The sequence below is a fragment of the Zingiber officinale genome, chromosome 8A, assembly GCF_018446385.1.
Source record: "Zingiber officinale cultivar Zhangliang chromosome 8A, Zo_v1.1, whole genome shotgun sequence".
Classification (NCBI taxonomy): Eukaryota; Viridiplantae; Streptophyta; class Magnoliopsida; order Zingiberales; family Zingiberaceae; genus Zingiber; species Zingiber officinale.
The window spans coordinates 5,239,223-5,251,627 of NC_056000.1; positions in this window are offsets into that span (position 1 = coordinate 5,239,223).

A 12,405-nucleotide genomic window follows, 5' to 3' on the forward strand; every position below is an offset into this window, starting at 1 on the left:
CAAAAAACCAAGCGTCGGACCGAACCCAAGTCCGAAGATGAGTCAGACTCAGAAGAAGACGAAATCACTACCGAACTAGTCAAACTAGTTCGGAAAGTACTTAAGAAGAAGAAGGTAACTCAATTGAACATGAAGGTCAAGTCTGGAGTTATCTGCTATGGTTGCAACAAGAAGGGACACTACAAGCCTGAATGTCTAAACCAAATGCAAGAAAGAAGGAAGGTATTGAAGGCAACGTGATCCGAGTCATCGGAAGAGTCAGACAAAGAAGAACATGAACAAGCAAACTTCGTTGCTCTACCAGCACAAACGTACATTGCCAAAACCGAGTTCGAGTATGAAACCGGAGCGGAATCAGAAACAGAGTCCTAAAGAAGCCACGGATTCATATCTGTTTCCAAAGGGCCAAACTACTTTGTAAGTTCTCTGTTCGCTAGTTCTCAAATAGACGAATTACAAAATTTAATTGAATACTTGTTAAGAAAATTGGCTAAATCCAATCTCCGGGTCAAGTCACTCCAAAAGGAGGTAACAATCCTTAAGGAAGTGACTAATTCGAGTTCTTTAACTGAGCAAATTTAAGAAGGAACCTCAACTCAAGTCCAACAACTTGAGGATGAGAATTCCAATTTGAAAAGTCAAGTCAAAGAACTTAAAAACACGTTGAACCATTTACCTTGGGTTTCAAGAATCTTGATCTGATTCTTGGAAAACAAAAAGTCACATACAATAGAACCGGACTTAGATGCAAGGCTAGAAATCGATTCAAGTCTTACTTGTCTTTAGTGAATTGATCAAATAGAAACATAGTCCAAGCATGAGTCCTCAAGTCTAACTGGATTAATCAAGTTGGACTTGGTCAAAATATTGGATCCCTAAGGATCAAATCTACTAACTTGATTGACCCTATCGAGACTATGATCCAGGAGGAGCCAATAGAAAGATCATTTTTATCATTAGATAGACTTGTTTGATGCTTGCTTTATTGATTTCACTATACATACTTAGACTAGGCTAGATAAGTATTGGTTGCTACTCGGAAAACCTAATGGTTCCTCTGTACAAAAATTTTGCACAAGATCTGAACCTTTCCTAGCTACCATGTGTTCTTTTAAATTAAACTTTGATCGCCTGTGGAACTTAATACGTTTGATCCCAAGTTTAACTTATATATTCTTTTAGGTTTAGATTTGGATCTCCTGCGGAACTTAACACGTTCAATCCAAACCACCTAGGTCACAAAGTTGATTAAATATTAATTTCTAAATTTGGCTTCCAGTACTGCATGGCGAGGCACATGACATTCTTGGATATGGGAGCAACTACCACCGTCTAGACAAAGCCTTTTAAGGAAAGTTAATATTTAATTTTCTTAAATGACTCTAGGTTAACCAAAAAGAATAATCGAAGCACAAGTTCAAAAAGAAAACAAAAGAACACAACATCGAAAACTAATTCGAAATCTAGAATCACATGCCTTTTGTATTTGGTATTTTTACAAAGAAATAAAACTAGTATGATGCATAAAATAATTACTAGTTATACATTTCTTTGTGAACTTTCAATTACCTCTTGATCTTCTACCGTATTCCTCTTCTAACCTCGGACATTGTGTGGGCAATGATCTTCCGAGATGAGAACCACCAAGGCACCTTCTTCTTCCTTCCTTCAAGTTTTGGCCAAGCAAAAACTTCCAAAGGATGAAGAACTTTTTCCACCAATCAAGCTCCAAGGGATGCAAGAAACAAGCCTCCTTTCTCTCCTTTTCTCCAAGCTAGATCCGGCCACTTCTATGTCTCCAAGAGGTGATGAAGTCTCGGCCACAAGAAGGAGAAGAGAGAAGGGGAAGGGGAAACTCTAGGGGCCAGCCACACCTAGGAAGAAAAGAGAGGAAGAAAAACAATAGAGTCGTTAGCCATTAAGGCACCTCTACCCCCTCTTTTATAATCCTTGGTCTTGGCAAATAAGGAAATTTTAATAAAAACTTCCTTAATTCTTTTGTCATGAAAAATAAAAATTAATTAATTAAAAATCAATTTTCTTTTTCAATTTTCTTGGCCGACCACTTTCTCCCAAAACAAGGAAAGTTTTAATTAAAACAAGAATTAAAACTTCCTAATTTGTTTCCGGAAATTTATAAAAATTTCTCCAATAATTTTCATCCCTTCATGATTGGTTAATAAAAAGGAAATTTTATAAATTAAAATCTTTCTTTTAAACATGTGGATAATTTCCAAAAATAAAAGTTATCTCTAAAAATTAAAATCTCCTTTCAATCTACAAATAAGGAAAAATATTAAATCTTTTCTTAATCTTTTGTAAAAACTAATAAAAGAGAATTTTTAATTTTTAAACTTTCTTTTAAATCATGAATATGATTAAAAGGAAAGTTTTTACGAAAATTAAAATCAACCTTTTAATCTACAAATAAGGAAAGAGATTTAGCTCTTCTCTTAATCTTTTGTAGAATCTTATAAAAGGAAAGATTTAAATTTTTAAACTCTCTTTTAAATCATGTTATCTACATAAAAAAAATTTTTAAATTAAAATTTCTTTTTATTTTAATAGGGTCGGCCACCTAAGCTTGAGTTCAAGCTAGGGCCAGCCACATGAATTTACCCATGAACCAAGCCATGACCGGCCCTAGCTTGGTCTCCAAGCTAGCTTGGCCGGCCCCTATAGGATGGGTAAGAAGGTGGGTATAGTCTCTATAATTAAGAGGCTACGATAGGGACCGAGAGGAGGAATTGGTTTTGGTCTCCCGATAAAATTAAGCATCCCGTATTCGCCCCGAACACACAACTTAATTTTATCAATAATAATTCATTTCACTAGAGAACTATTATTGAACTACCACATCAATCCCAAATTACATTTTTGGGCTCCTTCTTATTATGAGTGTATTAGTCTCCCTGTGTTTAAGATAATGAATGTCCACTAATTAAATGAATTACTAACAACTCACTTAATTAATATCTTAGTCCAAGAGTAGTACCACTCAACCTTATTATCATGTCGGACTAAGTCCACCTGCAGGGTTTAACATGACAATCCTTATGAGCTCCTCTTGGGAGCATTCTCAACCTAGATTTCTAGGACACAGTTTCCTTCTATAATCAACAACACACACTATAAGTGATATTATTTCTCAACTTATCGGGCTTATTGATTTATCGAACTAAATCTCACCCATTGATAAATTAAAGAAATAAATATCAAATATATGTGCTTGTTATTATATTAGGATTAAGAGCACACACTTCCATAATAACTGAGGTCTTTGTTCCTTTATAAAGTCAGTATAAAAAGAAACGACCTCTAATGGTCCTACTCAATACACTCTAAGTGTACTAGTGTAATTATATAGTTAAGATAAACTAATACCTAATTACACTACGACCTTCCAATGGTTTGTTCCTTTCCATCTTGGTCGTGAGCTACTGTTTATAATTTATAAGGTACTGATAACATGATCCTCTGTGTGTGACACCACACACCATGTTATCTACAAAATAAATTAATTGAACAACTACATTTATCATAAATGTAGACATTTGACCAATGTGATTCTTATTTCTAGATAAATGTTTATACCAAAAGCTAGACTTTTAGTATACATCCTAACAATAAGGACCTAGGCTTGATTCACACTTGACTAGTTAGACTTAGGATTTTCATAAAAGGAATTAAATATTCAATTTCTTTGAAAGACTTTATCTAGAAGTGATGGATGATCACATACCCAAGAAGGTCTAGTGCCTCGCAATGTTGGTGCAATATCCCTAGGTCAAGGTTGATCTGGTTGACTAAGCTTGAGTTGGCTCAAGTTTGAGTCTTGATTTTTGAGTTTCAATTTTTGACAATACATGAAGATTACAGATACAATCATCCATTTGGGGAGATTATTGATACAATTCCCCTCTGGTCAAGGTTGACGAGTTAGATGTGAAAAAGAGTCAAGTAGGTCAAAGGGTTAACCAGATACTTGACTGGGGAAGTTCTAACTAGAGGCTAGGCAGTTGAAAGTCCTAGTGAGTGAAGCTAGACAGTTGGGAAATCCTGGTGAGTAAAGCCAGGCAGGTGAAAGTCCCGGTGAGTGAAACCGAGCAGTGGAAAAATCCTGATGAGTGAAGCCAGGTGAAAACCCTAGTGAGTGAAGTTAGGCGAAAGTCTTTGTGAATGAAGCCAAGCAGATGGGAAGTCCTAGTGAGTGAAGCTAGGCAGATAGAAAGACCTAGTGAGTGAAGCAAGACAGATAGGAAGTCCTAATGAGTGAAGCTAGGTAGATGGAAAGACCTAGTGAGTGATGCCAGACACGTGGAAATCCAGGTGAGTCAAGGTTGATCGGACACCTGTATTGAAAAGCCCAAGTATGTTAAAGGATCGATCGGATACTTGGCACAAGGAAATCCAGATGGGTTAAGGGTGACCGGACATCTAGTGGAAGGAAGTCCAGATGGGTCAAAAGTTAACCGAACACTTAGTGGTCGTAAGTCCAATAGGGAGTTGGCATGAAACTAGGAAGTTCGGATGTAGTAAAATTCTGAAGGCCATAACTTTTGACTCGGATATCGGAATGAGGTGATCTCGGATGCAGAATGAAGCTCGTTTCAAGCTCTACACATTTTTATACGTGTCAATCGATTGGCCAATCGATTGGGGTGGGGGGGTCAATCGATCATCCAATCGATTGGTTGACGTGATTTGGTGCAGAAACTATCTTGATCGATTAGGTAATCGATCAAAACTTCCTCAATCAATTGAGAGAGTTTATAAGAGAATAGTGAGCTTCTGAATCGATCAGTTGATCTATTAAAAGCTGTAAATTGATTAGCCGATCGATTGAGCTCAGTTTTTCTTACGAGAACGCAAGGCAGACAGAATCGATTGGTCAATCGATTCCGGATTTTCTGCAAAGAGCACAGAGGCACTCTGAATCAATCGGTCGATCGATTCAAGCCTCCCCAATCGATTAGTCAATCGATTGAGATTCGACTATTGCGCAGGATGCAGGCGATGAACGGATGCGATGGCTGGGATGTGACGTGGCAATCGATTGGAACAAAGCCCAATCGATTAGGAGCACAGTATATAGCCATTGTGAGTGATTTCCTCAGTAGCTTTTCGCCCAATTCTTCTCAACGATTTCAAGGCTCTTGGGGATAAGTGCTGGTATACTTCCAAGGTTCAAGAGCCAATAACAAGCAATAAGTAAGCAAGAAGAAAGGGTTTTCATTTGTATTCTTGTGTTTTTCTTCTTGCGTGTGTTGTATTTTGTTGTGGGAGCTTGTACAAGACTTCTCCGCCTCCAGCTGCGACCGAGAAGGAGTGTTTTTATTAGTGGAGAGTATGTCGTGTGTGGATCTTTGGATTAGTCACCTCTTCTTGAGGTAGATACTAAGTAAATCATAAGTGTTAGCATTGCTTGAATATTTTCTGCTGCATATCATCATCAAAGAAGCAAGCAATTGCGCGCGACGAGCTATTCACCCCTCCCCCCCAGCATATTTCGACCCTGACAAGTGGTATCAGAGCGAGGTCGTTCTTTACTGGAATTGTCGCCGGAAGAGGCAAGAAGGCTAGAGGGTGAAGAAGTTGAAGCAAAATTCATCTATTCAAAGAATTCATCAAAAGCTCAACTTCAAGATGGAATTCCGAGATGGACTCGGATTTGACACAAGGGTGCCTCTACCATTCATATCAACAAGCTTCGACTCTTAAAAATCAAGAATAAAAAATTTCCTTATGATGGAGATAGAGCAATGGTTTGCTCTAATGGAAGGCTTCGAAGCTCCAAAGAATTCAAAAGGCAAGATCCTCAAGAAGAGCAAATGGAGTCGAGAGCAAATCCAAAGGTGCGAGGCGAATGACAAGGTAACCAAATTATTGGTTAGTTTATTGCCAAGCACAATTCTATGCAAAATTGGAGAATTTTAAGATGTAAAAGAATTGTGGAGCAGATTGGCCAAGCTTCATGAATAACCCTCCACTACACCAAACCAAGAGAAATCCAAAGAGAGCAACTCATTGGAGCAAGACCAAAAGGAGGAGGACGCCGAGGTTGAAAGATGCTCAACATCGGAAGAATAAAAGTTTCATCCTCAACGGAGTGCAACAAGAAGGGCAAAGAGTGAGCATACTCTTTGTTCCATGTAGAGAATGAAGATGAAGAGGCCTCCATCTCAAGGATTGAGGGGGAGTGTCCTTCGTTGACACCAGATCAAGAAGAAGGAGAAGCTTCTACTTCCAAGTCAAGAGAAGAAGAAGATGGGACAACCTCCACAACACAAACAAAATCAAATAGAGAATTAAGTGTCATCCCTACCTGAGAAGGTATAATTAGTTCAAGTAAAAATAAAAATTATATTATATGCTCTGAATGTAGGGAACATGGGCACTATAAAAGAAAGTACCCCAAATTGGCCAAGAAGAAGGGCCAAGTGGCACCAAAGGACAAAGAGAAGCCCAAGGAGATCGCCCCCACAACAAAGAAGAGCAATGAGCACATAGTGTGCTTCTTGTGTAATCCAAAAGCACATTACCGGAGACAATGTCCAAAGGGGAAGAGGTCGGTCAAGCCCAAAAGAGAAAGCACAAGTCAAGAGGGAGTTCTTAAGAGCAAACTCAAGGTAACATTTATTGATGCAATTCCTCTTAAAAATGGTAAAGAACATGCTAATTCTAGTTTATATCATTTAAATGTCATTTACCATAAAAAAAAAACATGATAGTATTAAGGAAAACATGTAGCTCTTCATGCTAAAACTACCTCACCTAAGGTTAGGAAGGTAGATAACTACTTGGGCAAGAATACTAAGGATAGTAGATACAAATCCAAAAATAGAAATGCTCAAGGATTTAAAGAAAAACCCAAAACTAAGGATTTAATGATGGAAAATTAAATCTTGAGGCCAAGACTTGAAAACATGGAAAAGACCTTAAAGAGAATCGAAAATTTTCTTAAGGGCCAAAATGGGCATAACTTATATTTAGGACATCAAAGGTTATCCAATGGCCATAGAGGTTTGAGATACAAACCCAATGCTAAGAAGGATGTAACATCTTATCATAGGATTTCATATAACTATGGAATCAACCCTAGGTCTAGGGTTAAGTCAAGGATACAAGAGAAGTTATCCCTAGGAGTATCTTTGCAACAACAAATGTGACTAAGACTTCTAAGAAGTCTAAGAAAGTCACTAAGAAGGTCAAAAGGGAAGTTATCCCTAGAGTTGACATAGAAGAAGTGACCAAGCCTTCTAAGAAGCCTAGAAAGATCATTAGGAAGGTATCAAGGGAAGTCATCCCTAGTGAATACCTAGAACATATCCAAGGAGCACTAATAGGTGTTGAGTTCCTAGAATCATCTTCTCCCCCTTAGATGGGTTAGAGAGTGTCAACTCTAATTGGAAGGGTAGTTAACCCAATCTTGATGAAGTTGACACTCGGAGAGCATTTTCAAGGTTATTGTTAACCTTTGAAAATGAAATGGGTTATTGTTTACTCTTTGGAAGAGTAAAATGTGTCATAATTTGAGGAAATGGATTTAATTTTTATTGGCATAAAAAGGAAAAGAACAAAATAAATGTCAAGTTGGGTTTTGACATTTTCTTGAAGAAAATGGGGGCAATGTAGATAAATTTTAGATTTAGCTAAGGATTAAGGATACTTAGATAGATAATCTAGGTATATTTTATTTATGCTAAAACTTGCAATGATTGTTTGCCCATTATATGTCATGGCATCATTTTTTACATTCATGCTTTATTATGAAAAATATAAAAAATATCATGTCATGTCATACATACATCACGTAGTTATAGCAAATTTTCTTTTGAAAATTATTCATTTTGATGTATGTCATAACTCATCATACATTAGTTTAATTTCCTTGCAATTAAGGACAAATGACATTTATTAGCAAGTAACATCTTAGGTGGATGTTCATAAATTAAAATATCTAGATAGATATGCATAATCCTTAGTTTAGGGCAAACCCAAACTTTACATCTTACAAAGAACTATAAGGTGACTTGTATGTGCTTTAGTACACATTAGATACAAGTGAGATGTTAGGATGATAAATAAAACTCAAGATATTGATTTAATGCATTCTTTTTGAGTTTTAGGTTCATCAAAGCACATAGTTATGTGTTTTATAATCATTGGAAAAGTTAATGTACAAGTCATGTGCATTGAGCCCAGAGAACATGGTTGGATATTGGTTTTGAAAATGATTTTAAATATACTTTGAAAAACCTTGGTGAAAACTATCTTTTGATAGTAATCATCATTGAAAAGTTAAACACAGACTAGAATAAAACATTAAAGTTGTTACAAGTTTTCAAATTTGTGTCAATCTTTGAAAGTAAGAAGTATTTTCATAGAAAATTATTTTTTTATGATAGTATATATCCTAAGTAATGTCTATCTGAATTTTTATGATTTTTAGAATTTTATATAATTTCTAGTGCATTTCTGAATTTCACTGAAATTAGATTTCAGGAAATCAGAAATCCGATCGATCAGCCGATCGATTGGAAGGTCTCAATCGATCAGCCGATCGATTGAGAATGCATTTTTTTACTACCAGAGCATCACAGAATCAATCAGCCGATCGATTCAAGGGTAATTTCCGCTAACAAAAACTCGCATAATCAATCAGTCAATTGAAATGATGTCAATCGATAGAGACTCAACCCTAATCGATTGAGAAGGCTGATTTCGACTATAAATGTCTGATTTCAGCACTTTAAACCATTTTTAGTTTAGGAAACCACTCCTAATCCCTTGAAACACATTTGTACACATTTTTTTGGGGGGGGGGAGGGGGGGTTCATGATGAAAACAAGGACGGATTGGTTAAGAAAGACTAAGTGGAAGTTTAGGTTGAGGTTGACATTCAAATATTGATACTTAAACCTTAAAACTTTTAATTTTGGGTTTCCTAAAAGTTTAGGGATCCCAAGTCATTGTTGATATAATGACAGAAGTTTGGAGCATGTCTTTATGGGGAGTCACTAGCTAAGGACATGAAAATTATTTTCCGAAACCATGAAAGGTGGTATATTCTTCGCTTGAAAAATGCTCAAGAAAGAGCATTGGATACGATGAAAGGTATAGGACCTTCATTGTATTTGTGAAGAGATTTAATGCTCAAGGGTGTGCATTGAAGATAATGAAGGATATGAGACCTTCCTTGTTGGATTGGTTAATGCTCAAGGGTGAGCATTGGAGATAATGAAGGATATGAGACCTTCATTGTGGTGTTGTGAACAACGAGTGAAGTTGTGAACAATGGTGAGTAACTCTTCAGGGGGAGAGTTTTTTTTATGTGTACTAATAGGGGGAGAATGTAATGTTTAAGTTAGGTCGTCATTACCTAAAGAGAGAGTTTGCCCTCTAGGAAAGGGGGAGAATTAAGGAAACTCTCGTTCATGTCTTAGCATGAAAGGAAGTTGAGGTTATGAGATTAGCCTAACTTAAAGGTATTGTCAAATATAAAAAAGGGGGAGATTGTTGGTGCAATATCCCTAGGTCAATGTTGACCTGGTTGACTAAGTTTGAGTTAACTCAAGCTTGAGTCATGATGTTTGGGTTTTAATGTTTAATAATACATAGAGATTGTAGATGTAATCGTCCGTTTGGGGAGATTGTTGATACAATTCCCCTCTAGTCAAGGTTGACCAATTAGATGTGAAGAAAAGTCAAATATGTCAAAGGGTTGACCGGATACTTGACTGGGGAAGTTCTAACTGGAGGCTAGGCAGTTGAAAGTCCCGGTGAGTGAAGCTAGACAGTTGGAAAATCTTGATGAGTGAAGCCAGGTGAAAGTCCTGGTGAGTGAAGCCAGACAAGTGAAAGTCCCGGTGAGTGAAACTGAGCAATGGAAAAATCCTAGTGAATGAAGCTAGGCAGATGGGAAGTCCTAGTGAGTGAAGCTAGGCAGATGGAAAGACCTGCTAAGTGAAGCAAGGTAGATGGAAAGTCCTAGTGAGTGAAGCTAGGAAGATGAAAAGACCTGGTGAGTGAAGTCAGACATGTGGAAATCCAGGTGGGTCAAGGTTGACCGAACACCTGATATTGAAAAGTCCAAGTAGGTCAAAGGATTGATCGGATACTTGGTATAATGAAATCCAGATGGGTTAAGGGTGGTCGGACATCTAGTGAAAGGAAGTCCAGATGGGTCAAAAGTTGACCGAACACTTAGCGGTCGTAAGTCCAATAGGGGGTTGGCATGGAACTAGGAAATTCGGGCGTAGTAAACTTTCGAAGGTCATAACTTTTAACTTGGATATCAGAATGAGGTGATCTCGGATGTGAAACGAAGCACGTTTCAAGTTCTACGCATTTTTCTACTTGTCAATCGATTGGCCAATTGATTGGGGGTCAAACGTGTTAGTGCAGCGGAGACCGGCAAGAGAGGGGTGAATTGTTGAAAACAAAAACAAACTATACCCTCCTCGAATTTCAACTCAGAATTTAAATCAGCAATAAAATAACAACTAAATTAAGGAGACAGAAAAAGAAACAGAAACAGAATTTAACCTCGTTACAACCAAGGAGGTTGTTAATCCAGGGCGATGAAAAGCTCTACTATCAGAATCTCCTTTACTGTAGGCGGAGAAACCTTTTTACACTTAGAACGCTCACTTAGTTGCTAGGAATTGAGTACAGATTGATTGCTTGAGTTGTTGATTCATTCCTAGCTCCAGGGGCCTTTATATAACTCCTGGAAAGTCTATCCCGAGGGTCCAAGGCGCTTCCAACAAGGTTCAAGGCGCCTCCAGCTCGGTAAGCGGATAAAACTTTATCCACAACGCAAACGGTCAAATCTGACCTGTTGAAGGCGCCTTCAACCCTGTTGAAGGCGCCTCCAAGCTGGCAGCTCCATTTTTCAGCTTGGTTTCTTCAGCTTCCGATGCTCCGTTCTTTTGGGTGATTACGACCAACCGGAATAGGGCTCACCTGAACCCAATTCCCGGCCTTCTCCTCGAGCAGCCTTCCGTCCCGGCTTAACGTCCCTCGGTCCCGGCTTAACGTCCCTCGAACGCCGCGCACGCTCTTCACGCCCACCGGAGTACTCTTCCGCAGCTCTCTCGTCCTTCGGACGCACCGAGCCCGTCGGCTCCCTTCCCGTGCCGTCCTTCTCGCTAGCTGCGTCTTCCGCTCGACTTCCTGTGCTCCTAAGCTCCTGCACACTCAGACACAGGGATCAAACACAGCAGGACCTAAGCAACTTGGTTGATCACATCAAAACTACCACGGGGTCCAACAATCTCCCCCTTTTTGATGTGCATCAACCCAAGTTCAAGTTAGGGTTAAAAATAGACAAAAAATAGTAATTTTAAAGAAAAATTACTAAACTAACAAGTTAAGAATAATTTTTTGCAATTAATAAAATTGCAACACTTTTAAAAAAAAATTTAAGTTTTCTCTAACTCCCCCTAAACTTGTACTTTTCTCTCCCCCTTTGATCATAGCAAAAATGGGGTCTTTAAGAATATTCAAGTAAGATTGAAGTTTTTTGAAAATTTTCTAAGTTAAAAATGAATTTTTGAAAAAAAATTGCTAAGTTAAAATAAATTTTAAAAAAAAATTCTAAGTAAAAAAAAATCCTAAGTAAATGTTCCCAAAAAAATTTCTAAGTCAAGTGAATGAACTTTTAGAATTTTCCAGAGGAAAATTTCTAACCAAAAAAATTAAGTTAGAATTTTTAAAAAAATTCTAAGGAATTTTTGTTTATTTTAACAACTATTTGATAAACTTTCAAAGCATTATTTAATTCTTGTTTAATGCTTTTTCAGAAAGTTAATTAAACATTTTCTTTCAATATTTTAGCTTCCAGGTCGTGGCGAGGCACTAGGCCTTCTTGATTATTAGAGTAACAACCACTTCCTTAGACAAAACTTCCATAAAGAATTTCAATGTTTAATTTTCTCACTGTAAGCTTTTAATTTTTGAAAAAATTAATTAAGTACAGATTTTGGAACCCAATAGAGGTTCCTTCCTACAGGATTATTCAAAAATCTAGGGGGTACATAGTTTCTTGGTATTTTCCTAAGTTGACCTTGATGCTTCCTTATATAACAATTTAATTTACCATAAATTCTTAATTTTGAAATTGGAAATTGATTTAAGCATGCATCATATTTCAGTTTTTCAATTTCTAATTTCAAATTTTCATTTTCTGATTTTAGATGATCATACATTTCTAACGGGCATGCTCTTGCTAGGTTCAACTTTAGTTCAGCATTCTCTTTTTCTAATTGATCTAACTCTTTAGAAAGAGACTTGATAAATTTAAAAGAATGAGTTAGGGTTAGATTGCGCACCTTACTTACCTGGTCTGGTGATGCTCCCCCTTCACTGCTGCTTTCTTCTTCTGATGTCCCTCCCCCTTCA